At 41.9% G+C, this 27414-nt stretch overlaps 1 protein-coding gene across 1 annotated transcript in view; it reads left to right on the top strand.

The window, feature by feature from the left end:
* LOC309568844 (uncharacterized protein) overlaps positions 1-27414 on the top strand; it is a gene marked incomplete at its 3' end in the record, with an annotated part of 663442 nt that overhangs the window by 162989 nt on the left and 473039 nt on the right. The gene's annotated exons all lie outside the window — the stretch shown is intronic.

Raw genomic sequence — 27414 nt, 5'->3', positions numbered from 1 at the left:
TTCCCCATAGGAATGCACTGCAAGATGCCTTTGCTTAATATTGTTCTAAAGCATTCCCATTTTTCCTCTGTGGTCAGTGATCCCAGGGTTTGGTCCCAGTTTACCCTTTCCATCAATGAGTACAATTTTGGAAAGTCTGCCCTTCTGAAGTTTAGGGTTCTTATGTTCCCCACTTGCCTTTTTATATTGTTATTTATACTAAATGTGATCATCCTGTGATCGCTAGAGCCCAGGTTGTCCTGGACTCCTACCTCCGAGATTATGTCTGGGTCATTAGTGATCAATAGATCCAGGATAGCATTCTCTCTAGTAGGGGAATCCACCAACTGCGACATGTAGTTATCCTGTAAGGTTTCCGTGAATAGCCGGGCCTTATGCGAGTGTGCAGTCCCCTCTTCCCAGTCAATGTCGGGATAATTGAAGTCCCCCAATATGATGACTGATCCTAGTTTTGCCGCTTTACCTATTAGTGCTAAAAATTCCAGCTCTACCTCCTCCCCTTGGTTAGGTGGCCTATAGCAAACCCCCACAACTACTTTTCCCTTATCTTCTTCCCTATCGAGTTCAACCCACACAGATTCTAAATCCATGCTCATCCCATCCGTAATGTCACTCCTTTCTAGCACCTTTATATTGTTCTTGACATAGAGACATACCCCTCCCCCTCTTTTACCAACCCTGTCCTTCCGGTACACCGAATACCCTTGGATATTGGCCAGCCAGTCATGTGAGGGGTCGAACCAAGTCTCCGCTATTCCCACAAGGTCTATGTCTTCCTCATGTACTAACATTTCCAACTCATCCATCTTATTAGCTAGGCTCCTGGCATTAGCATATACCCCTCTTAGTTTTACGGAAGTTAAACGTGATTGGCGGTTTTGTTTATTTCTGTTTGGTCTGCTGTTCTCCCGCCCAGACCCGCCAATTGATGTTGACCTACTGTCGCTGCTGACCCTACAACTGCCTTCAGTCCTCTGCTCCCTCCTGACTGATTCTACTTCTGAGCCCTCCCCCCCGTCTCCTAGTTTAAAAGCCCCTCCAACTCGGTGGCCATCTTTCTCCCCAAAAGAGCTGTACCGTCCCCATTAAGGTGCAGCCCATCCTTACTAAAGAGCCGGTAGCCGACTGAGAAGTCAGCCCAGTTCTCCAGGAACCCAAGTAGATGTCTGAACTACAAAAGATATATATATATGTAAGGAAGGCAGATGAGGATGAATGAAGACTGGAAAGGAAAGGGGAAGGGAAAGAGAGGCAATGCCCTCAAGTCCCCAAAGCTCACATAGTAATGCAGGTGGTTGCTGACATTGGGAGTAAGATATGGCCTGGGGTGTCTCCCACGGGAGCTTAGGGAACACAAGACGGGCAAACAAGGCCAAACACGCCACACACATGGAGGGTAGGGCTGGAAAATGTGGAGTAGAAGGTATTGCCAGTAGCAGCAAAGCAAGAGTTTTCTCTAAAGGTGAAAAAAAATATATAAAAAGTATATATAAAAAAATGTAAGTCTGTATATATGATAGAGGTATCAAGGTGCTGCTGCCATAGTGAGGCTGTGAAAAATATAAACGGTAGTGGATGTGACACAAATAGGAGTGTAGGAAATGCAGAGTAGGAAGAACTTGGGTGCCCAAGAGATCGGAAGTGAACCACGTGATGTAGTAAAAAAAAGGACCAAACACCGAGGGCTAAGTGTTAGGAAGACGAGGAGTGAGAGCGGAAAAAATTGTGAAAAACAATTACCAAAGATTAGAGCCCAAACTGCCTGCGTGCGTGCACCGTGACTGCCAGTGTAGCCAGGCACTGTGGTCCCAACGTCACGCCAGTGCATACTGAGGATCACCGTGGGACGGTAAGCACAAAGGCAGACCGCCCCGCGGGCTGCCTGATATGCACTGAGGTGGAGAGCAGATCGTCGGCACAGTGGCGCCAAAATGGCGGCACCACCCACCCGATCCCCCACATTAGAGGGCAAGGGGAGAAAGGGAGGGTGCCCGCCAAACCAATGCACCCCCCTCAGTTGGTCAGTCAGTCGGTCAGTCAGTCAGTCGGCAGGCAACACATTCCCTCCCCGATCAGTCTGCCTCCTTACCTTCTCCTTTCTCCTGTCCAAGCGGGGAGTACTAGATGACTGAGCCGCTGCACTTCTCCTCCCGTCATGTGTCTTCTGCCTCTTCCTGGCCACTGGTCAGTAAGATCACTTCTCCTTTTGGCCGATCAGGAAAGGGGTCTCACAACCCTCTTCCTGATTGGCTGGGAGGAGAGTCAGTGTGACAATAGCGAATATTCATTCGCTATTGCCATACAACTGGGTGGGCTCAGGGCGCAGTGCTCTGCGCCCCGAGCCCACCCTTTTTTGAAGCCTATTAGAGCCTCTGGCTCTAATCACGTGCTTAAAAAAAAAAAAACCCCTATTGGAATCCATGCGTCCGGCGCCCTGCATGTAGATTAGGTGGCCGGACGCATAGATGGGGGGGGGGGGGCGGCGCCCCTGCGCCCCCAATGGACGGACCGCCACTTCTAGGTGGGGAGGTGACATTGATGTATTCTTTCTAGAGTTTAAAACTCTTATAGAAACAGTGGTGTCATCTGCCTGACTGTGCTGTCTGGAAAGACTGTGTAATTATTAGTACTAGGTGGTCAGAAATACAAATATTTAGGAAGATAATACAGACCCCTTACATGTATTTCATCTCTGCATCTTTTCGTCTGTGTAGTCTCCTATCTAGCCAGCTGATGGTGCAATAGTCTCTTTATTATGTATTCAGTTTATTGGACAGCTCAGTATGATATTGTAATCAGACAAAGGGAGCTGCAAATAAAGCTGCGCTGTAGTCTCTTTAGCTAACCCATACTACTCTGAGAATCTTTTATCGTGTATTAAGTATTTATTTATAAAACAAAGATTGTTTATGCGGTATAATAAAGAAATTGTTATAAAACAACATTTAAACTTAAAAACATACAAAACAAGACCAATACAATTTTTCTTTAAAGGAGCCTTGTGCATATCAAGTAAATGTGGAGATTTCAAGTGTAAGACCTACTATACTTACTCCTAAATCTACCTTTGTACATTCATACTCAAGTCCAAGCCAGGTTTACATTACCAGTACAGATTATGGAATATAATGTCTGGTAAGCATGGGTAGAACAGGGTCTGTACAATTTTAAAGATTGTTTCAGACTCGGAGTTCATTTATTAAGATCAGTCTGTATCCTTTGAAGTAGCGGAAGTTTATGACATAAAGTTCTGATAGGTGAAGGATAGGGGGGAGCTTGCTGGGGATTCTTCAGGTTTTCAAAGGGAGTCCCTCCAGCGATGATGGAGCTGGATGTTCTGTGCCTGCTGTCACCTGCACCCACACAGGATCATCTCGGATCCACTGAATGATGTGATCAGAGCCTGCTAAACCTGGCTGTGAGTGGAGCTGCGGGCCCCCCCCCCCCAGTATACATTCATCTTTTCAGCAGCTGGGGTGGGGATGGAGGCAGGGAGATGGTGAGCAGGCAGATCGCCCTTCTCTTCACTGGCTGTCTGCTGATCCAGCCTGTGGGGGTTCAGAATGGTGAGTGCTGAGGCTGCTATGTATGGGATTGGAGTAGGGCGCATATTGGCCTTGTACAGAGCAGGTCCCAGCATTCTGCTGTTCTGAACTCCTCCTCACCAAAATGCACCTTTGCCTGTGTAGACAAAAATCCTTACACTGGCCCTGCAGATATGGGGTGGCATTAAACCACCATGTAAAGGGAAAATCACTCCTACAGAAGGCAGCCTCCTCAGGTGACAAGGAAACATTTAGTGTGTATGATTTAGAAAAGTTGATTTCAAGGTTGGACAACTGACCAAAAGTCTCCAGTTTCTTTAGGAGGGTAGGCAAGGCTGGATCTAGCCTGTTTAATATTAGGGTGCATTAAAAAATGTCAGGGGGGCAGAGAATGGGAGGTCAGCAGAGCAATGTACAGGGGGCTAGCAGGGCAGTGGATAGGGTCAGCAGTTTATAGGGCAGTGTACAGAGGCAAATTGTTTGTAGTACAGTGTACAGTGGATTATCAGGACAATGTATGGGGGTTAGTAGGGAAGAGGGCAGGGAACAAAAGAGCAGTGTGCAGTGGGTCTGCTGGGTGAGCAGGGCAGAGGATGAGAGGTCATTAGGGAATTGTACAAGTGTCAGTAGGGCAGAGGATAGCAGTCAGCAGAGCAGAGGGCAGGGGCCAACAGAGCAGTTGACAGGGATCAGCAAGGTGGAGAACAGAGGTTTTCAGGGCAGAGGACAGAAGGACAGCAGAGCGGAGAACAGGGGTCACAAGAGCAAAGCACAGGGATTAACAGGACAGAAGAAAAGGGGTTTGGCTGGGAAGAAGTCAAGAGTCTGCAGGACAGTGTACATGGGTCAGGAGGACAGATTTCAGTATGACAGAGAACAGGAGTCACAAGGGCAGAGAAAAAGGATTAGCAAGGCAGAGGAAAGGGGGTCACTACTGGCAGGGCACTCAGAAGATCTCCTCTCCACCCAGGACACAGCTGAAATCAGATTCCCTTACAGACACTGCATAGTGTGTAGCTGGTTACTGCAGCTGCCATTCCAATCTGGGCATCTCACAGTTCAGAACTACAACATAGCAGCCAGCTACACACTGTACAGGTTGAGGATGTGCCTGTAAGGGAATCCAATCTCAGTTGCATGCTGTGTGGGGAGGAGATCCTTTGAGTGCCTTGTGCGCAGTGAAGGCTGCGCTGGGACAAGGTTGGCTAGTGCAGATGACAAATTGAGTTCCGCTCCCCGCCGATGTGTGAGCATTATATCTTAGCATAACCCCCCCCCCCCTAAAACAATTCAAATCCCTCCTTCCAATTAAAATCCCACTCTCAGCACAAATTGTTGCCCCAAACCCTACCTCCCCACTCAAATACCCCCCCCATTCCCCCTCCTACCACAAATCTCCCCCAACCCAAAAAAATCACTTCTAGCACACATCCTCTTTCCCCTCAAATTTTCCAACCTAGCACAAATCTCCCCCCCAAAGCCCCCCTCTTAGCACAAATCCTCTCCTTCAAACTCCCCCTAGTACAAATCTCCTCCCGTCTGCCCTCCTAGCACAAAACCTCCCAAATCCTCCCTCCTAGCACAACCCCCCTCCAAATTACTCTTCCTAGCACAAATCCTGCCTCCTAGTACAAATTCACAGATCCCCCCCCCCCCCAAACCCCCCTCCCAGCACAATTCCCCTTCCCTCCAAATTACCCTTCCCAACACAAATCGCCCCCCACCCCCTACCCCAAAAGCCTCTCATTCCAAGCACAAATGATAGTTAACCCCCCCCCATTGTTTTCCCAGTACAATTCCTTGTAGGCCCACCCCTGAAACGTACAGGCAGGAATTTGCTAAGGAGGAGGTGCAGACTGTGGACTGTGCATAGTTTGAATACCCGCCCTTTATCTCCTCCAAGGACTGCTTATTTCCAGGAGCAAAAAATGTAGGTAGGGGCAGGTAATCAAACCATGCTCTGTCTGATTTAGAGATCCTGTATCATCTGCTGTGATCACAGAAAGAGGAGACCACTGCCTGCACCTTATCCGGTCTCTCCTGTCTGCTGCTGTCACTTCTGTCTGTTCTAAACTGCTCACTTTAGAAGTTCACTGCACCAGGCTTCCCTCAGCCATGAGTGAGAGGATAGGGAAGTAGGCCAGGCTCAATGACAATGAGAGGCTGGCCTAGGGGGGAAAATGAAATTTGGGGGGTGCAGCCCACCTCAGCACCCCTCTAGATCCAGCCATGAGGGTCAGTATAGTAATATGAGGCTCGATAAAAAAAAGGAGAATATCGTCTGCAAAGTCAGCAATTTCATATTCCCTTCCCTGTACTGTGACTCCTTTCACTTTAATGTTGTCTCTCAAGCTGCCTAAACATGGCTCAAGAGAGCACATAAATTTGGGGTGACAGGCCTTTCCTGCCTCACACCATTGCTCATATAGAATGTGTCTGACAGGTGGCCATTGACTTGCACCTGGGCCCTTGGGTCAGAGTAAAGGGTCTCAGTGTCCAATGTAGCATTAATGTAGTCCCTCTGTCCAACGCCTTCTCCGCATCATGGGAGAGGAAAAAGCCAGGTTGTTGGCCTGACGAGAGCCAATTATGAAGATTGTGGGTCTTTATTGTATTATCACAGGCCTCTCTATCCGGAACAAACCTCACCTGATCAAGGGATACCCAAGAGGGGAGAAGAGGAGCAAGTCTATTAGCCAGAATTGTAGAATAAATCTTAACATCAACATTTAATAAAGAGATCAGCCTGTAGTTTGCAACTTGCGTTCTGTCCTTCCCCTTCATGGGTATCATTGTTATGCAAGCTCCTAGAAGTTGTGGAGAAGCAGAAAGGTTATCAGAGAGAGAGAGATAAAGGACTGAGGGAAGCATGGAGCCAAAATGTCCAAAGCTTTTCTAGTATTGAACTGTAAGACCATCAGGCCCAGGGCTTTTCCCAGGCTTCATTTGTTTCACGGGCCAGAGGGATTTTTCTGAAATGATAGGTTCTTCCAAGGTCATTGAGTCTGATTCAGATAAAGCAGAAGGGCCATATGTCGCCAGGTATCCTCAGAGATGAGAAAGACGCGCATTGGAAGACATGTGAGGTGAGATGTGGTGTACGTTATAAAGCTGAGCATAGTAAGTATGATGATGATTACCAATTTTTTTTAAATATTGACATGGGTTTAACCCGAGGCTCCTCATATCGCATGGATCATCATTTCTGCTCTTTTGGCTTGTAAGAACCTTGCTAGGAGCCTCCCATTTTTATTTGTATGTTCATAAAATATTTTCTGCAAAAGAAGGAAATATCTTTTAGCGCTTTTACCCATCTCCTCAAGTAACAGGGTACAGGTCTTCATGAGGAGTGAAAGGCTGGATGTCTTCTTTATGAGCAGCTTTTAGCTTTCTTACACACTTGGAATCTCTAGGCACCAAGCCAGCTCCTGTCACCAATTAAGTCACCCTCCTCCAGTAAAGCTCTTACCCTTTAATTCTCAAAACTACCAGCAATAGACTGGTAGGCTCCCTCAAAAACCAGTTCTGGCCAGCTCAGTAGAATAGGTTAAAAAAAGGTCTGGATGCATTCCTAAATGCACAAAATATAACTGGATGTTAACATTTTCAAGAAATAACAGGTAATAATACCAGTGATTGTTGATCCAGGGAATATCCCCCCTTCTGGCGGATCAAAAGGGAATTTATTTTTCCCCCGCTGGGGAAAATTGGACTATGCTTTATAGGGTTTTCAGTTTCACCTATAGGTTTCGGAGTCAACTATAGGTAAAGGATTCTGTATATAGAAAAATCCTCTATATTTATAATTTATAAAATGTATTTATTTCTATTTGTTGATTTAAATGGACTTTTTTTCGACCTGACTAACTATGTAACTATATAACTATGGAAAGCTACATCGTGCTTCAATAGCTCTCTAGAAGGGAGGTTTTTTTTTAACTTGGGTTATGGAAATCAAATGATGGGGGATAGGACTAACTCTCTAGCTAGGTTCTAAAAAATGGAAACAGAATTTTGTACATTGATAAATCTGAAATCAAAGTAGAAAAGTTGACTTGGTTGCATAAAACCAACATAAAAAATATCACTAGGGGTGTATTTGTGATTTGACATTTATATAAATGAATATGATAAAATCTATTATGATATTGATGACTTTCAGCTGTTCTGTTCTTAGCTATCCATATGTACATTCAAGCCAAGCTACTGACCTATTTAAAGTCACACTGGTACCTAATAGAACTGATGAGGATGATGATGAAGACAACGATCTGGTTAAGGAGTATGGGGCCATATCTGGCAATCCATTGGGGGTCTGTAACCATAACAGAGTAAGAACATCTGGACCAGACTTTAGGAAGCTCGCAGGATAACTTTGCAAAGCCTGTTGGATTTTACAGTATCTGTTTGATCACCTATGGAAAGAGTTTTTTTTTTTTTTTTGCATATAGGGTAATTATCTGTTTAACTGTTTAACCACTTCTGGACCAGAAGATTTTCCCCCTTAATGACCAGGCCATATTTTGTGATTTGGCACATTCGTCAATTGCGTGGTCATGATATGGTGTACCAAAATAAAATTGATGTCCTTTTTTATCCCATAAATTGAGCTTTCTTTTGGTGGAATTTGATTATCTCTGAGATTTTTATGTTTTGCTCTATAAACAAAAAAAGAGCGACAATTCTGAAAAGAAAAATATATATATATATTTTTCACTTTCTGCTATATAACATTGTCAAAAAAATTTAAAAATCTAATTTTTTTTATATTTTATGCCAATTTGTTTTCTGCTACATATTTTTGGTCAAAAAAAATCGCAATAAGCTTATTTTGATTGGTTTGTGCAAAAGTTATCGTATCTACTAACTACGGGAAAAATTTATGTAATTTTTTATTGTTTTTTTTTTTTTTTTTTACTGGTAATGGCGGCGATCTACGATTTTTAGCGGGACCGCGACATTGCGGCGGACAGATCAGACCACTAACTGACATTTTTTACACTTTTGGGGGGACCAGTGACATTACCACAGTAATCAGTGCTAAAAATATACACTGTTACTGTAATAATGCCACTGGCAGGGAAGGGGTTAACACTGTGGGTGATCAAGGGGTTAAATGTGAGCCTAGGGGAGTGATTCTAACTGTGGGGGGGGGGGGGGCAAGGCTTGTGAAATGATCATAGAGACCTGTGTTCCTATATAGAAGGATCAGAGAGGCTCTATGATCATTCCAGAGAGAAGAACGGTCAGCTGTGTTTACAACAGCTGACCATTCTTCTCTCCCAGCGGGGAGCGATCGCAGGTGTCAGGCGGCAATCGGAGCCTCCTGCCCCGTGCATCGGAGTCCCTGCTGCCGAGTGGGGGCGGGAGAGCTCCGCCGGTGGCGCACGCTCGCGCAGGAGAGCCGCACTGCTGCAGTAAATCGGCGGCGGGCGGTTGGAAACCTGTAAAGGAAAATCTCTACAATTCTGTACCAAAATAAATAATTCTATTTCCTTGGTCTAAAATTACAATTAGCTAAAAAAACATACACGAGGAAACCCCGCACAAAGCCAAGAACCTTTGCTTCTGTAGCAAACATAGGAACTGGAATTTTACCCCAAAAAAAACAGATGCTGAGTCCCTTAACAATCTTGTATCAGAACGCAGATGCACTGTTTGTTATTACATAGGCTTTACCAGTATCCAAGTGACATAGATCACACCTAGTTAGCACGACCCAATCCTGCCTACTTAACTAGATGTAAATTATCAAGCAAAAGGTCAACAAGATCATCAAGTGCTGCTGACATTAAGTAGACTCTAATCATTTCTTTCTACAGTGTATGTTCCCAGGAGATATTTATGTGTATTTTTCACTGTTATCTTTAGACGCCACATACGTTTTATAGGTTGCCTAGCAACATGATTGCAGGCAGGACCGATTAGAAGACTTTCTATATAATTAACTCTTCTGCTTTTTTTTTTTTAAAGTACACAGCAGAGCTTTTGCAAAGGATGATGTCAAAGTTACAGGAGGAAGGAGGTTGAAGCCATTTTCCTGGTAAAGTAAAAATGACAGACAGGAAGTGGGAGGATGACGGGTTCAGAGGAATCTTACAGACCTATGATTTTAGTTAAAGGTTATGGGGGCGTCCAATCATGTTCCCTGCAGATGCTAGAGAAGCTGACTTAAGAAATGAACCAGAAAAAACAGATCAACTCATATAATCAAAACTAATCTAATAAGAACAAAATAACTTGAGGTATTTTAGTAAGCACCATAGCACTTGGCAAAAAAATTCCCAAACTCTTTTATTTTGAACATTATGATGACAATGTGCTGTCATATGTTTTCTTGTAGAAGCTTGCTCATACTATGTAAATTGTCATAGAATCAGGCTGTCTCTTGTCATCATATGCTCCCTCTGTACATAAATCTGTCACCACGTCATTATTTGAAAGACCTTGCAAATGATTACTGTGGTTTTTGTTGCCTCTGTTTACCGGGGCCAAAAATCAGACACTTACATAAGTATACAAGTCTGCACTTGAGAAAAGAGCGCGCATGCCCCGGGAGGCTCCTGCACATGCTCTGAAACGCGTCACGCGATTGGCTGCTGGACCTGCTGACATCATGCAAGGCTTCTCTTTTTGTCAATATTGGAGGAGCGGAGGAGCAGAGAAGTACCCGGAAGCCGCCAGCCTTTCAGCCACATGGACCTTTGGCTGTACCACGCTTTCCCCTCCTGCACCATCTCCTACAAGACCACCTTGGAGCCATAACACCTGGACGTGGACCCCAGTGTTCCTGCAGACCACCATACAGATGAGCTTTCTTAATTTATTTTAAATGTGAACAGTTTTATTGCACCTGCCTGATTCCTTTTAATTAAACTGATAACCCTTAGAGGCGCTACGCTTTCTGCTTTTATACATATGTATACAGTTTTTGCCCTGTAAAGTGGAACAAAAGTATATAGTACTTATTGTACTGCAGTGGTTGACCCAAGCTATTCGGTGGTTGTACTCATGGCTTAATTGCCCCATATTGCAAGACTAAATTATACTAGGAGGTTTATTTACTAAAAGCAAATAGGCTGTTCACTTTGAAAGGGTATTTGTGAAGAGAATTTACTCTTAGCTTATTAAATATATAAAAAATTAACTTTGCACTAATTCAAATTAATTTTTTTGCTTGTGCGTGATTGGATGGTGGAAGCCAGCATAGCTTCACCTCATTGACTAAGCTAAGGGAAAATGTTTCAAATTTCCTTGCAAAGTGAGCTTTTTTTTTGCCTTTAGTAAATCCTTTTAAAAAAATAGTGCAAATACACCTCTACACCTGCGCACAAGATTGGTGAGTCAAATTGAAATACCAAAAAATGCAAATAACAAAAATCAATAATAGTTATTATGAGCGGCCCGTCCAAAAACAAACAGATTGCCTATAGAGGAATAAGAATCAGGTAGACCGCGCTCATAAAACAATACAAGAAATATTAGAACCTGTAACAGTATATATATATATATATATATATATATATATATATATATATATAAAAGGTGCTCATAAAAGTCCCATAAAATATACTGTCTTCCTTGAAGAGCTTAAAACAAAAACACCCGTGCTTGTGAAATATTCCACTCCTCCACCGGCATCGGCATACACAAGCCACTCAACAGATAAAAATGACCCCCATTACAGGTAGTCAACACCAGATTTAGGCCAACACTCTGAGCCGTCAAAAGATTATGCACTGATTTTATGCGTATATTTTGCACTACTTTTGTGTGTACTTTGTAAAAATTCTCAATAAAAATCATTGAAAACGAAAAGATGTTATGTTCAGGTAGGTAGAACCCCCACTTTAGAGACCATGTATCAGAGCCATCGGTTATAGTACGTAGGTATCAGGATGAGGATGTATGTAAAAAATATAAACCTCTCATAGTAAAGTATTCGTTTGATAGTGTATTGAAAGATCAAGAATCACTTACAGTAAAACTTGATTCGGAGCTTGCTGCGAGCAGGGGACTCCATTCAGCGTTTCACCTTCGCCCCACACAGCGAAAGTGACTTGTTAGTGTGCCAATGTCCATACTTATGCCAGAGAAGTAAACCAGCAATACCTCTCTTCTTCTTCCAAAACACTCCGTGAGGCTCCTGAATAACAAACCAGCTAAAAGCCATTGTAACACCATATGTGTTGCTTCTTGGTATAGACCTCCTTGATTTATAGTGATTTGTCACTTACACCTTTTTATATATGTAGCTTTTTTTTTTAATTAATGCCAAACTCTAGACTCCCATTGCTTAGTGCCACCACCCAAATGCCTGCCTGACTATATTTTTGCTTTTTTAGTTAATACTTGTTCCAAAGTGCTATGACAGGAAGTTGTCTCAGTCATCTTAGGTCATTAGAGATCCATCATTTAAGAGGGGAAGTGAGTCACTAAATAGTGGCTGTACTATGCTGTACCCGCATAGAGAGTCTGTGTGATCTGGCAATAAACTATAAGTGCACATTAATAAAAAAATTTTTTTTTTCCACAATGAGGACATCTGTTTCATAAATGCATTACCTGAGCAGCAGCCGTCTAATAAAATACTTACTTTTAGACTGGACCTCAAATATTTCACTATGCAAACTGGCCCCCCTGCTGCACAGCTTTTGCAGCCAAACTTCTGGCTGCTAGCAAGTCCTACTGAACACACACCCTACCTATTCATTTCTATGTTTGGAACCCCACTCCTTCGGATGGCATGGAGCCACTATGAGCACGGACCAAGAATTTTCTGCAAATTATTTTGGCACGAGGCAGGGCAGAAAAATCCAAGAGGGGGTTTGAAGGTAAGTTTTAGGATAGGGAGTTGATACTTGGAGAAGTGGTAGAAAACATTTAAAGGACAACTTCATGTTTAATGAAGATGGCCTATAAATACATCATGGTAGAAGAATTGCATTACTCTGCAATCGAGTAAAAAACAAATGATTTGTATGCTGAGAGTTAGACATGGAAATAAAATTTGTATATTCGGCTATAACTAGAAGATGCAGGAACTGAAGCTTAGAAAGAATCCACGGAAGCTGTAAACAAACACTGGGGACAAAGTGAATGTCTGCACATATTTCCCAAATCGGGAACATTCTCATTAAAGCAGTTTTGCAGCCTGGGTTTGTAAAATGTGTCATGTTTATGACTGTGTTTCGCCTGCATAATTCAGGTATCTGCTATCTAGAGATAAGAAAAATCAAATGGAAACACCAGCTATGAATTCTTTAAGCTATACTGTCTGTAAGATGAAACGCTTCAATTATACAATCCCTGCCAGTGAATGGAAATCACCCAGAGTCTGGAAAATAATGGACTGTTTTAAAGGGTTTCTGCAAGTCTTAAGACAATAATTGGACTTCAGTCTAATATGTAGGTAAAAGACAACATTGTATATCAAGGATTAGGCCCATGGTCATATCTATTCATCTGGAGAGAAAGAAATAGATCCTCTTTCTCAGTTTTTTTTTCAAGTGGACAGCATAGACTTTAAATGAATGGGTTAGTTTAGCTGAAGTTCTATTATACTTAAAAATTCAAAGTGTAGTGGCCAGCCTGGACACCAAAAGTTTAAGTTCTTGATTAGTCTACGTCAGCCTCACGTAACCTATTTACCCTAGAAGAACCCCTAAAATTATTTTCAGCTCTTGGTGAACCCCTACAGAAATCAATTAATTTGCAAAATGCTTTATACATTATTCAGTAGGGTGAATAAAACCCTTACAGTGGTGGTCAACATGACAACCTTGCAGATAGCTACAAAGATCATTGGTGTAATGCAGCTGGTTTTGCCAAGAAGCATTGGCCCTGGAACTATGCAGGTACCATCAAACAGAAGATCAAACAGCCAAAGCTCACGAAAGCCCTAGCAACCTCTGTAGGAACTAGGGTTCCACAAATCCTTGGTTGAGAAAGGTTAAATGCCTAGCTTATAAATACTTATTCCCTGTATGACTTGGGGACAACCAGTCCCCCAAAGCCGCTCCTTTTGGCTGCTTGCCTGATTGCAGCTCTCCCCTATCGTCAAGGACAATTCAGGTCTTGCATTGTATGTTAGGATGGAAAGAACCCTCTGAATTATTGAGGGCAGCAGTTGGAGAAGATGCAAAGAGGAAAAGGACCCTGATCTCATTTGATCAGTCTGAGGATATCTTGAAAAGGTAAGTATTAACCACATAAGGACCAGTAGGTTTTACCCCCTTAATGACCTGACCAGGCCATTTTTTGCAATTTTTTACTGTGTGACTTTAACTGGTAATTGCGCAGTCATGCAATGCTGTATCCAAACCAAAGTTATGTCCTTTTTTCCCCCAATAGAGATTTAGTTTGATGGCATTTGATTGACTGGGATTTTTTTAATTTTTTGTGAAATAAACGAAAAAAGACCAAAAATTTTGAGAAAAAAATTAAATGTTCTACATTTTCTTATAAACAAATATCTAATAAACTCAAATTTTGTCACATATTTAGGCCAAAATTTATTTAGCTACATGTCTTTAATAAAAAAAAGCTCAATAAACGTAAATGTTTTGATTTCTGAAAAAGTTACAGCATCTACCTATGGTGTATATACAGTAATTTACGCAGCGTTTACTTTCTTACTGCCTATCTCATTTCTTGAAGTGCTAAAATGGCATAATGACAGGGCAGTATAAATCCCCCCCCCCCAAATTACACCTTTTTGGAAAGCAGAATGTGCTGAGAGGCATTGTTGAGCCCATTGAATATTTCATTTTTTCCTTTAGGCTTTCTAAGGGCGTAAATTGTTGATTTCACTCCTCACTACCTATCACAGTTCCAGAGGTCATGAAATACCAAAATAGCACAACGACCCCCCCCCCCCCAAAAAAGTGGACACCCTAAACTATTTGCTGAGAGGCATGTTGAGTCCATGGAATATTTTATATTTTGCCACAAGTTTCGGGATAATAACACATTTTTTTATTTTATTTTTTTACACAAAGTTGTCACTTAAATGATTTATTGCTCAAACATGCCATGGGTAAATGTGAAATGACACTCCAAAATGCATTTTGCTGCTTATCCTAAATACGGGTGACACTTTTTGGCAGTCTAGCCACATACAGGTCCCCAAAAAACAATAACCGCCTTCAGGCGTTCTAAGGGCGTAAATTGTTGATTTCACTCCTCACTACCTATCACAGTTTCGGAGGCCATGAAATGCCAAGACAGCACAACACCTTAAGCTATTTGTTGAGAGGCATGTTGAGTATTTTGCCAATCCACGAAATGCCAAGATAGCACAACCCCCCCCCCCAATGACCCCCCCCCTTTTCAAAAAGTAGACACCCGAAGGTATTTGCTAAGAGGCATGGTGAGGCATGGTGAGTATTTTGCAGCTCTCATTTGTTTTGGAAACTGAAGAAAGAAAAGGAAAATATTTTTTTTCTTCTTCCAATTTTCAAAACTTGACAAAAAGCGAGATCTGCAAAATACTCAACATTCCCCCCTCCCCTAAAGCATATGACCACACTAAAATTAGTGTGATAAGATGCTTTCCCAATTTCCCAATGGATCAGTTTATATCCTGTGAAACCTGAAGTCATGAAATGCTGGTAGCTTCTGGTATCTTAGGTCATAGAGATGAATGGAGCCATTCTGGTCTCTGATCAGCTCTACTGTCAGCTGACAGAACCACTGGATGCAGTCTCAGGTTACCCAATGGGACAGGAGAGCCAGAGAAAACTGTGGGAGGTGGCCGGAGGAGGGGGGGGTCTCCTCCCACTGCTTGTAAGAGCAGTCTAGTGGCTAATTAGCAACTAGGATTGCTTTTACATGAAATCTCACTGCCGGCTGTAAAAAAAATTATACCAAGTTGATGCCTAAACCTGCAGGCCTCATCCCGGTATGACCACTCAAAGTCCAGTGATGTACCAGTATGCTGCTGGTCCTTGCTGGGCATATATTGTAAGGTTCTTTTTTTTTTTAATGCAGCCTGTGGGCTCTACAAATAAAGAGAACCTAATAAATTCCTCCATTCACACTTATCGATGAGGATGAAGAAATCTCTGCCAGAAAGTGTGTGGTATGCCCACTATTAGACCTCCCAGCATCCACCCACTTCTAATGATGGGCATACATGCAATGTTCTTTTTTTTTTTTTTTTCAGCCCATTCCTCCATTCACATCAAACCGATCTTCCCTCTGTGTCCACCCCATCCCCTATGCTTGGCCATATATGCTATTTTTTTAAATCACCTTCTACAGCGCTGCAATCGTTGATTTACGTATATGCTGTTGCTGTCAGGCTAAACAAATCATTACAATATAATAGTATACAGTACAGTAAAATAGTAGAATGACAGGATCTGCAAAGCAAACTATGGTTAACTATGAAAAACAGTAACAAAACATTACAGTATAGCAGTATATTAAAAAGTACAGTACAACAGTAAGAACAGAAAATTAACTCAATAAAACAACAACTATTTTTGGCTTTTTTATTTTAAAAATATTTTTTGTTTCACTTTTTTGTTGTTTTTTTTAACTTTTTTTACACTTTTTTGTAACTGTAAAAAAACATTAAACGTTCCAGGCTAGGGTCTTTCAAAATGAGAGAGCCATCTAACATCTTTCGAGACCCTGTGTGAAACTGTGCCCTTGACTTTACCATGCTGTACCCTATACTAATACTCCACTAGTGTGTGGTGGCGACGAAAACAGTCTCCGATGCAGAGACCAGGTTGGCCAGGAAAGGAGGGACAATAATAGCGGGTGTCACACCTCTATTTGCATTTTATACAGACATGACATCTTCTTTGGGGGTGTCTTTGGGTAGAGGTACTCGGGAGGACATCGGAAAAATGCTTCTCATGCTGCTGGCTCACTGCATCTGGATTGTGAATTTGGGCCACAGCAACTTCTGGATACAGAAGGGCTGTGATGATTTCTTCCTGGAATTTTAGGAAGGATCCACTTCTTCCTGATGCTTTGTATAGCACATAAGCGTTCAGCAGAGCCAATTGGAATAAGTATACAGACACTTTCTTGTACCAGCGTCTGGCCTTTACGGGCAATTAGGTACGGTGCCATCATCTAGTCATTGAAGTCCTCCCCTCCCATGTTAAGGTTGTATTCGTGGACACAAAGGGGCTTCTCAACAACACCAGTCGCCGTTGTAATTTAGACAGTCATATCTGCGTGAATAGAAGACAGAATGAAAACATTCCGTGTGTTCCTCCACTTAACTGCAAGCAATTTATTACACTTAAAGCAGGCTCAAGTCGGGAATCTACAAGCCGTTGTGGGAAGCCCAGCGATTAGGTCACACGGTGCCACATGCGCCAATTCCTGAATAAAAAGTGGCACACTTGTGTAATAATTGTCCACATATAAATGGTACCCTTTTCTGAATAAGGGTGACACCAAGTCCCAAACAATCTTACTGCTGCTCCCTATGTAGTCTGGACAGTTGGGGGGCTCCACTCTGCTATCTTTTCCCTCATGAATCCGGAAACTACATGCATAGCCCTGTCACAGAGCTTATACACCTTAACCCCATATCTGGCAAGCTTGCTAGGGAGAAACTGTTTGAAAACAAGGTTGCCAGAAAGTTTAATCAGGGACTCATCAATGCAGACAGTCTCATATACAAGGCTGCAAATTTTTGGTTGAAGTGATTTACAAATTTTGAAGAGCCGGTCATATTCAGGCTCACCCCGAGGATGACAGAGTTCATTGTCTTGAAATGCATGAACTACAAGATTTGCTTGTATCTAGTCTTTGCCATGGCAGCAGAGAACACAGGCATATGATGAATTGGGTCAGTGGACCAATATGACTCACTCTTTTTATTAATGCCCATGATAAGGGCCCATGATAATAGGCCCAGAAAGGTTTTCAATTTGGAAACGGTGATACGTTTCCATGCAAATTCTCTGGCAAGGGTCAAATTTGGGTTTGCAGCGATAAATTGATCAGCATATAAATTGCTTTGGTCCTCAATAGATCTGTACAGAAAAAAAACAGCTCACACCAGCTTGAACTGCACTTATGGGATGCACCACGTCACCAAGTGTTACTGCAGTGCTGGTTTACGACCAGTATATAGTAGGCCGCTGGTGCTTGCCAGTTCACCAGAATGTTGACCGGCACTAGTATCGACACTCTGCTGCATACAAGAACCATGCAATTGTTGCACCTCAGCAACAGAAGAATGAGGTCTGGTACGCCTGACCTTAGCAGAGACCACTACTCTGTTGTCAGAGCTATCTGTCAGGGTTCCGCTGCTCTCTACATGTTCAAATACTGAGCCTGATTCTGACAGTGAAGCCTCCCCATCGCTCTCATCTGACATGCTCAGCATCGTGTAGGCTTCTTCACTAGTGTACCTCTGTTTGGACATTTTGGCCAATAAATGTATAGGTACCTAGTGTGACTCACAAATAAAAAAGCCCCTGGTTGTCAAGGACTGTTTGAACTGCTACAAAATAATGTAACTGATAGCGCTAGCAGAGTTCAGGCTAACGCTGCGGTTTTGTGTGCTGTGTATTGGAAGTGACAGTGATCTGCTGATACTGCACTTCTTGGGGGCTAGGCGGAGGGGCTAAACGCAGGTGCTGGCAGGTGTCGGAGCTGATCCTGCTAACGCTGTGTTTTGAGAACACTATAATAAACTATTGAGGACGCTAGTATAGTTTTGATCTGATCAAAGATATTGATCCATTCAGACCCTATGCTATTAATGGAGGTGTTTAGTGTGTGTGTGTCACTGGCAATTAATGGGTTAAAATGTATTACTAAATATGTGGCGGGCAATCGGACGCTGTCCTGGATTGATGCTTACTAATGCTAACTGATGTCACCCATGACACTAATACAGTGATCATAAAAAAGATCTGTACACTATAATAGTGACACTGTGAAAGGGCAGTGAAGGGGTTAACTGGGGGTGATTAGGGGGTTAAACCTTTATTAGGGAATATATAGCAGGTACCTTAAACCTATCTGGGACAGACAATAACTATCACTAACTGCAGCTCACACTAACTGGCGTCACCAGTGACACTAATAAAGCGATCAGTAAATTATCTGTACAATGTATATAGTAACACTGTGACAGGGAGTCAAAGGAATAACTGGGGGATGATCAGGGGGGTGAAAAATGTGCCTATGTGTACTGATGTCAGTTTAGTGCTTGTGTACTCTCAGTTGATGTTCTCTCCTCTCACGCTGGAACCGAAAAGGGCTCCAGCAGGGGATATTGCATAATTTCCTGTTCTTGTATTTAAATTACACAGGCACAAGATGTTCTGTGATTCGCCAGAACCGATCAGCAGGTCCAGGCCATAAATCATTGGCCTTGACCTGACCAGTGATCGGTTCTGGAGCGAATCCGATCACCACCTGTACATCGAAACGCGCAGCCGAGCCACCTTGCATGCCGCAGTAAATCTGCAGCGGGTGGTCGGCAACTGGTTAAAAAAATAAATAAATAAGCTGGGGGGGGGGGCTTCAATGGAGGAGCATTGTGGAAGGGGAGTCCGGTACCTGGAGTTATGGAGTTATGGAGTTATGCTTTATATGACTAAAACAATAATTTTATTTACCAGAAATAGCTTCAAAATAAACAATTATCTCCAGTCTCACAGAGGAGATGAGTTTTAGCAGACAGTATTCTTGGCAGTAGCATTGGGATCATCAGTCACTCAGTGTTCCGTAGATGTGGTTTCTTGGCGTTTTACACAACATTCCACTCTTAAACATTTATTAAGGTGGCACAATATGTTACAAGTCATCATGGATAATAAGAATGATTGAGAAAATTCTGACAATGATGTGGATGAATGATAGGTAAGACATTTAAAGGGGAAGGGGGGAGGGTGCTAGGAAGACATTACAAATGAATTATGATGAAGCCTTTAAAACAGTAAATTGTTTTTTTAATTGCTTTTTTATTTTCAAAAGTCAGTAGATTGAAATGGTGCAAGGGAATTATCTTGACTGTTTTAAAGCACTGATTAATTATATTTGATTTTATAGTAGAACATACAGTATATTAGAACAATTTTCAACTCAAGTTGCCTAAACATTTAGGTTTATGTAAAGTTTATAGAACGACTAAACATAAATCTTATACTTACTGTAAAAAAAGAATTAAAGGAGTAAAGCGGAGTTTCAGTTCCCCCTTAGTTTCAGACTAATAGAAATATTGCACGTTCAAATTGATGATAATAATAAGGCTCAATAGTTTTGTTACAATCCTTATTTAATGTGGCATAAAGGCATTTTGGGAACTTTCCAGCTTTTATCTGGAAACAAACTAATCAGCTTGATAAATGAGTCTCTAGTTTTCTGGGAGTAACTTTTGCCGATGATAAGTCACTACTCCTGTTATGCTGCACCCAAAGAGGAGAGTTGGCGCTGAAGATGCTGATCTCAAATTGGTCTCAGCATGGAGCTGGCTGGAAGCCTGGAGTAAAGAAAAGTGCATGAGGGTAGACAGACTGGGCACCAGTTAATGTCAATCTTTTTGTCACTATTGTCACTGTTATTGTCATTGTCTGCATATTGATGCTATTGCTCATTTGTTGCCAGCATTATGTAATGATTGGCCATTTTTTGCTTGTGTATTGTAACCATTGTTCTATTGTTGCCCACATATAATTAAAGTTGCCTATTTGTTGCATATATATTTTATTATTTGCCGGTTTATTGCCCAGGTATTGTAACACCTGCCCATTTGTTGCTGATCCATTGTACCAATTATCCTTTTTAAGTTTATGTAACGCCAGGATTGTCTTTATTTTGCAAACCTATTCAAGATATTGCCGTTTGTTTAGAGGACCATTTTATATATTGCAATAATTAAATTCCCTGCTGGCCTGATACTAACAAACCCCATGTTTCACAGCAGTGCATAAGTGCTCTTAAACCCCTCTATTCACCTCTGCATCCAGTTATCATCACAATTCACCTCTGCATGTGCTGCTTTTAGTCCAGGATTGCCTGAATACAACAAAAGAGCAGGTTGTGTGTTTTTATTTAGGAGCTACAGGAAATACATGGAATAGGAACATGTAGAAACAGCAAGACTTGGTGAATCCCTGAAGTGAAGTGCTTGCTCCAAGGAAAAAAATTATATACAGGCAGTCCCTGGGTTACACACAAGATAGGGACTGTAGGTTTGTTCTTAAGTCGAATTTGCTTGTAAGTAGGAACAGGTACATTTTTTATATTTAGCTCCAGCCAAATAATTTTTACGTTTTTTGGATAGCATATGGAAGGGCTAACGCCCCTGTAATGTTTGTTTTGCTGTCTGTACCCCTATTCAGAAGATTTCAACTACCTTTCTGTCCCTATGACAACTGCATTTTGAAAATTGTGGGTTGTTGTGGAAACAAGAATTAGTGATAAAGCTTCAGTGGAGAAAACTTTTTCCCAATATAACTCTTACAGGAGTGAATTTTCCTTCCTAGGGGTAGATTTCCTCTCACTTCCTGTCGTCTCTCTCCGTTTGTAAGTAGGAGTCTTTTGTAAGTCGGATGTTTGTAACCCGGGACCGCCTGTATAAGGTAAAACTTTTGTAACAGTCCACTAAATACCCTCCCCCATGTCTCCAACATATATTTTAAGTAAGATTTTAAAGAGGTTGTAAACCCCCAAATTTTTTTTTTCAACCTGAAAGAGAAACACATAATGAGCATCGCATACTAGCTCATTATGAAATACTTACCTTAGAACGAGCCCCCGCCGTGCCGCCTGCTTACCTCTATGTCTTCCGGGATCGTGGCATCCGGCCATCTGATTGGCCAGAGCCGCGGTGACGTCACTCCTGTGCACGCGCGCGGGAGCCGACGGTCACGGCACGGGGCTCTGAAAGAACGGCACCAGCGGCCGTTCCTTCAGAGCGCGTGCGCCAGTGATGTCACTGGCTGCATGTAAGATAAATATCTCCTAAACAGTACATGTTTAGGAGATATTTACAGTACCTATAGGTAAGCCTTATCATAGGCTATGGATAAAAGTTGCAGAGGAGGGTTTACTTCCTCTTTAAGCCCAATTCCTTTTAGGATCCGTCTATAACCACACTTTGTAGTAAATATTTCAAAATTTCAGGGACATACACCTAAATACCAAGTGTCCTTTGATTAGTCACGTGGCCAATGAGGTCCTTCTTCTGCTCCAGTGTTGGCAGTGAGCGCTCCTCACTGTTCCCTGACTCACAGAAAACTGGATGAATGGCATTGGCCATGTTCTCCACAGAGTTTACTAGTTCAAGCCTAAATTAATACACACAATTGAAAGAGTCAGAGGTGTGCATCCTCCCCCTTTCATCGCCTCCTTGCTTGCTCAGTTCAGACAGTTCCATTCAAAGTTCTAGTCAAAACCCGAGGTTCTGAAAGAAAACAGCTCCCATTGTGCTGCCTCAGTGCACATAAATAGTAATACTCAATTCCTCTCTGATGTTATCCTCCATACACTGACTGCTCCAGGCATCCAGCAGAACTTATCCTCCCAGTTGACCGATGGTCAGTGTTACCCAACCCACTTCCTGTGAGCCCAGGCTGTGGGCACACTATAAACACACTAGAAACACCTTATCTGTGCTGAAGTGTAACAAAACATGACACAGGATCCTGAAGATTATAAGGAGGCTCTCTCCAAACCATACAGTACATTTAATCCACCCATGACCTTGCTGTATTCCTAAATTGGGAAACTCTATAGTTCAGAAGAGAAGCAAAAAAAGAGGGCATTATCATAAGCACAATTTTTTTGCATAAAAAGAACATAAAAGTATACTGACAAAGGTAGTAGATACACAAGATTGTGATAAATCTAAAAGGCAACAATATCCTGGAACTCTATCACCTGGGAGACCTTAGCAACATGGCAAAAGCCATTTCAAGAATTCCAATGTATTTCAATTCATATACCCTCTTTTTCTTTTTCTTTTTCTTTTTTTTTGTAAATGAAATCAGACTATGCAAAGTCTATCAAACAGAGCTTGGAAGAAGAGGGTATATCCCTTGAAACGCCTTAGTATTCTTGCAATGGTTGGTGGGATATTGCTAAGGTCTCACAGGTCATAGAGGTCCAAGATACTGTTGTTATTGGATTTAGCACAAGCTGGTGTATCTACTACCTTTGTGAGTATCCTTTTGAGTTTTTTTTTTGTTTTTTTATTAATTCATTTTGCATATGATAATCACTAGGCAGGTGCATCCTCTTTTTTTGCTTTTCTTTCTTATGAACACAGCCCCCTGGGAGTGTGTCATCACACAGTCTGGACCAACAGAACTTCTGAATTGAGCAGCAAGTCATCAAAGGACTGCTCTGAGGACTATAAGAAAAAATTTCAGTATATTGTGTTTTCTAAAACATAGACCAAGGGGAAGGAAAAAAATTCAGGAAAGCTGAAGTTTGGTTTAAAACATAATTAACATATATTTTACTCCAGCTATTATAGCTTTCCTTAAAATCAACAATAACCAACTCCCCTGTGGCATGTTCTGCGAGCCTGCAAGAAAAAAAAAAAACGTGCCTACAACACATGTAGGTGCATAAGATCCATGAAGACTCCCTAACTACAAACACTTCGTAATCGGGATTTTTCACCTGGCACTCCAATTACAGGCTTGTTTGGCTCTGATGCTATCAGAGTAATGTACTGCAGTTCAAGCTAATAACAGTGATGTGCAGTCTATCACCAAGACCCTTCTATGTACAAACAGAAAATAAGGTTTCATCTATTCCCTCCTGGAGTATTCAGTACTCACAGCTTGACTTGATGCAAAATGATTTTTGTTTTATTAAGGGGTCAGGCAAAACCCAGGAGGATCCCAGGCAGATGGGTTTGTTTGTAATTGACGGTGGCACTTCATAAAATGTAACAGAATAGACAGAGATCAGGAGATAATGAATTGCTCAAAGAATATGAAATCAGAATATGTAAAGTGTATCAAACAAACAGAGCGCGTTTCACAGATTAATGGATTACAGCGCTCCGCGTTCCTCCTCTTAGCAGTTGTTGCTTTCTGTTCTTGCCTTAAATTGAATAATTATGATTGTCATGCAATTAGCAAACTGCCTAAAGCCGAAGAAAGAGACATCTCCTATTATTTAATACAGGCATAACATTTCTGCTTGTATACCTTCTTGTAGCTTTAATCAAATAATTGGGTGATGGCGTCACTTTAGAATTCATTAAAAAGATCATGTCAGAGGTTCTACCTGACAATAAGTGTTGTTATAAGGGTGCCCATAGATAGAACAAGACAGTCGTTTCCAGCCGAATCAGATATTGTCCTCATTTCAAGTTGGAGCTCCTGATACTAGAAGCCAGGCGCTGTCGGGGTGAGCGATCCATCTGATACAAAAACCTGGGCTAATTTGCTATTGGTCATCCCACATAGACAATGCTAACATTTCTGCTTGTATACCTTCTTGTAGCTTCAATAATAATTGGGTGATGGCATTACTTAGGAACTCATTATTATAATCATGTCAGAGGTTTTGCTGGACAATGACGTGTCATTAAAAGGGGGCCCATGTAATTGGACATGACAGTTGTTGTCAGCTGGATCAGACAATGTCCTAGTTTCAAGAGGGAGCCCTTGATACTGGAAGCCAAGCACTGTCGAGGTGAACAACCCATCAAATGGAAAACCTGGTCCAATTGTTATTGGTTGTCCCAAAAAGCCAATAATACTAACATTTCTGCTTATCTACCTTCTTGTAGATCTAATCATATAATTAAGTGATGGCATTACTTGTGAACTCATTATTATAATTGTGTCAGAGATTTTACATGACAATAAGTGTTGTTAATAGAATGCCCATGTATTAGACATGACAGTTGTTCTTAGCAGCATTAGACAATGGTCTGATCTCCTGGTCAGCTCCTGTGCCTAGAAACCAACCGCTGTCAGGGTGAGCAACCCATCAGATAGAAAACCTGGGTCAATTGCTACCGGTCTTCCACTAAAGCCAATACTAGACTGCTCTGTTTTCCTGAACATCCCACACCATTGACATGAAATTGTCAATTTGGCAGAACAGTTTAAAGTATATCTAATCACTAAAAACCTATATCCGTTTTATTGTACCATAAAGTACCTGTATATCTAAACCCAATTGCTCAAAAAACAGTACTAGTTATAATGTGTCAATGCAGTTTTTAATGTCTTTAAATGTGTAGTTTTTATTAAAGGATAGGTTTACCCTTTGTAACATGTTACATGTGACACCAATATTCAGGGAGTAACATGTTACAAATCCACGAGCCCCCACATGCCCCTGGCTCCCCGTTGTGATAGGCGGCGAGGGATCTTCTCCCCACGCTCTCTGTCATACTCTGCAAACAATGTGTCATTTATTCACAGGGTTCTGTAAATAGAAAAACTAAAAGGTCCAGCAGCCTTTGCGGCTGTTGGCTTGTAGTTCTTAACCACTTAAGCCCCGGAAGATTTTACCCCCTTCCTGATCAGGGCCTATTTTGCGATTTGGCACTGCGTGACTTTAACGGACTATTGCGCGGTCGTGCGACGCTGTACCTAAACTAATTTGACGTCCTTTTTTTCCCACAAACAGAGCTTTTTTTTGGTGGTATTTGATCACCTGTGTGATTTTTACTTTTTGCGCTATAAACAAAAAAGTGCGTCAATATTGCAAAAATAACAATATTTTCACATTTTTTTATATGAAATTCCCCAAAAAAAATGTAAAAATCAAAATTTTTTAACATTTTAGGCCAATTTGTTTCATGCTACATATGTTTGGTAAAAAAAAATTGCAAAAAGCATATTTTGATTGGTTTGCGCAAAAGTTATTGCGTTTACTAACTAAGGGGAAGATTTCTGTCATTTTTGGTGTTTTTTTTTTAACGCGTAATGGCGCGATCTGCGATTTGGTTTTGCGGTACTGTGACATTGCGGCGGACAGATCGGACCCTTGACTGACATTTTTGACACTTTTGGGGTTACCAGTGACAATACTACAGTAATCAGTGCTATATATATGCACTGTTACTGCAAAATGAAACTGGCAGGGAAGGGGTTAACTTAATTGGGGAAGGAGGGGTTAAGTGTGTCCCTAGGGGCGTGCTTCCAACTGTGATTGGACATGGCTACTGGTGTAAGAACAGTGATCAACGGTCCTACATTGTAGAACCATATGATCACTATTCATACACAGGGGAGAATGACAGGCGGCTTGTTTACATTAGCCGCCTGCCTTTCTCCCTTCACGGCGGACGATCGCGAGTGACCGCATGCACGGATTTCCCAGGGAACGAGCTGGGGCGGGCGCTATTGGCTCACAAGCAAGTGACAGGCTAGTGACGTACCCATACGTCACTTTGCCTGGCCGGGGCTGACCGCCGCAGTATATGTACTTGCGGCGGTCGGCAACCGGTTAATGTAATAGCTGGTGATCCTGCCATGGAGGTTCTTGTTCAAGAACTTCTCATTAAAGAGTGACAACATTCCCAGACCTTGTCTTCTATTTGTGTTTTGTGTTGTCACTCGGGCTTCCAATTTAGACTACAAGTGACCATATCAATGCACGTTGCTGAGACATGGTCTACTGTTTTATCCATAAAGAAACCCATCCTGAGAAATGTTATGCAGCCATAGATGGCGTGCACATAGACAGGAAGTGGTTGCAAAAAAAAAAGGTGCAGATCACCACCAACAGTGCTGAGATGAAACAAAGAATACAAAAATAACTGTTTGTTTTTGCTGTCTAGGTCCCTTTGGGTAGACTTTCCAAAGGGAACTGATCCTAGCAGACATGTGTTAAAGTATCATAGGTAATGAAAGGTTTGCCACGCAGTGAGAAAGCAGTGAAAAAATGTAAACATCAAATTAAATTATATAAAAGTCCCATAAATAATCATAGTCCAATAACGGAGCCTCTATTGAAGTCACCATGTCTGCTCGTGAAGTCACCATGCCTGCCGAACCCACGAGGCCCGATTCCCGGGATTGATACATGCTGCATATATGCTAGTTTCAACTATCTTAATGTGAGTAGTTAGTGTTTTTTGTCTACAATACATTTTATATTCAGTATTACACTATGGGAATGTTTTTATTTTTTACCCATGATATGCTGGATTAATTGTCCATCATCTCATATGTGAGTGTTTTCCACCTAAGGGGAAGCAGGGAACTAAGGACATTTACCTTGTGGGATGTCTTTTCATACTGCATTCATGACTCTTATAACTCAGAGTCCTTTCTCTCTTTTAAGCACCCATTTTTTTTGTATATGGTGGAGGAGCACTGCGGTGATTCACTTGTTGGTTTGATATTTATATCCATGCACACAAAGCAAGTTGGATCTATACTTGGACATTGACATTTTTTAAATTCTTCACCACTTTGAACTTTCTCTAGAGTCTCCCTTATTGGACTATGATTATGTATGGGACTTTTTATATAATTTAATTTGATGCTTACATTTTTTTTCACTGCTTTCTCACAGCTCGGCAAACTTTTTAGTACGTCAGTTATATACAATCATACCCAATTGTTTTTGCCAGCAGCTTCTATGTCCCAGTTCACACTACCGCGACTTGTCAGGCGAATTGGCCGCCTGACAAGTCGCGGTCCATTCAGTGCAATTGGAACCGTTCTAATAGGAGCGACTCAAGTCGCTCTGACTTAGAAAATAGTTCCTGCACTACTTTTGACCAAAGTCAGAGTGACTTGCATTGACTTCCATTATGTGAAGTCCGTGCAAGTCGCGCCGAAGTCACAACTTCACTAGTCGCCCCCGAAAGTCGTGTCGCCATAGTGTGAACCGACTCTATAGGTCTACCAGCGCGATAACACTTGGAACCATATTAAATTATCAGAAGCCCAGT

The sequence above is a fragment of the Pelophylax lessonae genome (genome assembly GCF_965119305.1).
Source record: "Pelophylax lessonae genome assembly, chromosome: 12".
NCBI classification, from domain to species: domain Eukaryota; kingdom Metazoa; phylum Chordata; class Amphibia; order Anura; family Ranidae; genus Pelophylax; species Pelophylax lessonae.
Note: the sequence above shows the minus strand (reverse complement) of the source record. Positions and strands in the feature narration are given on the sequence as shown.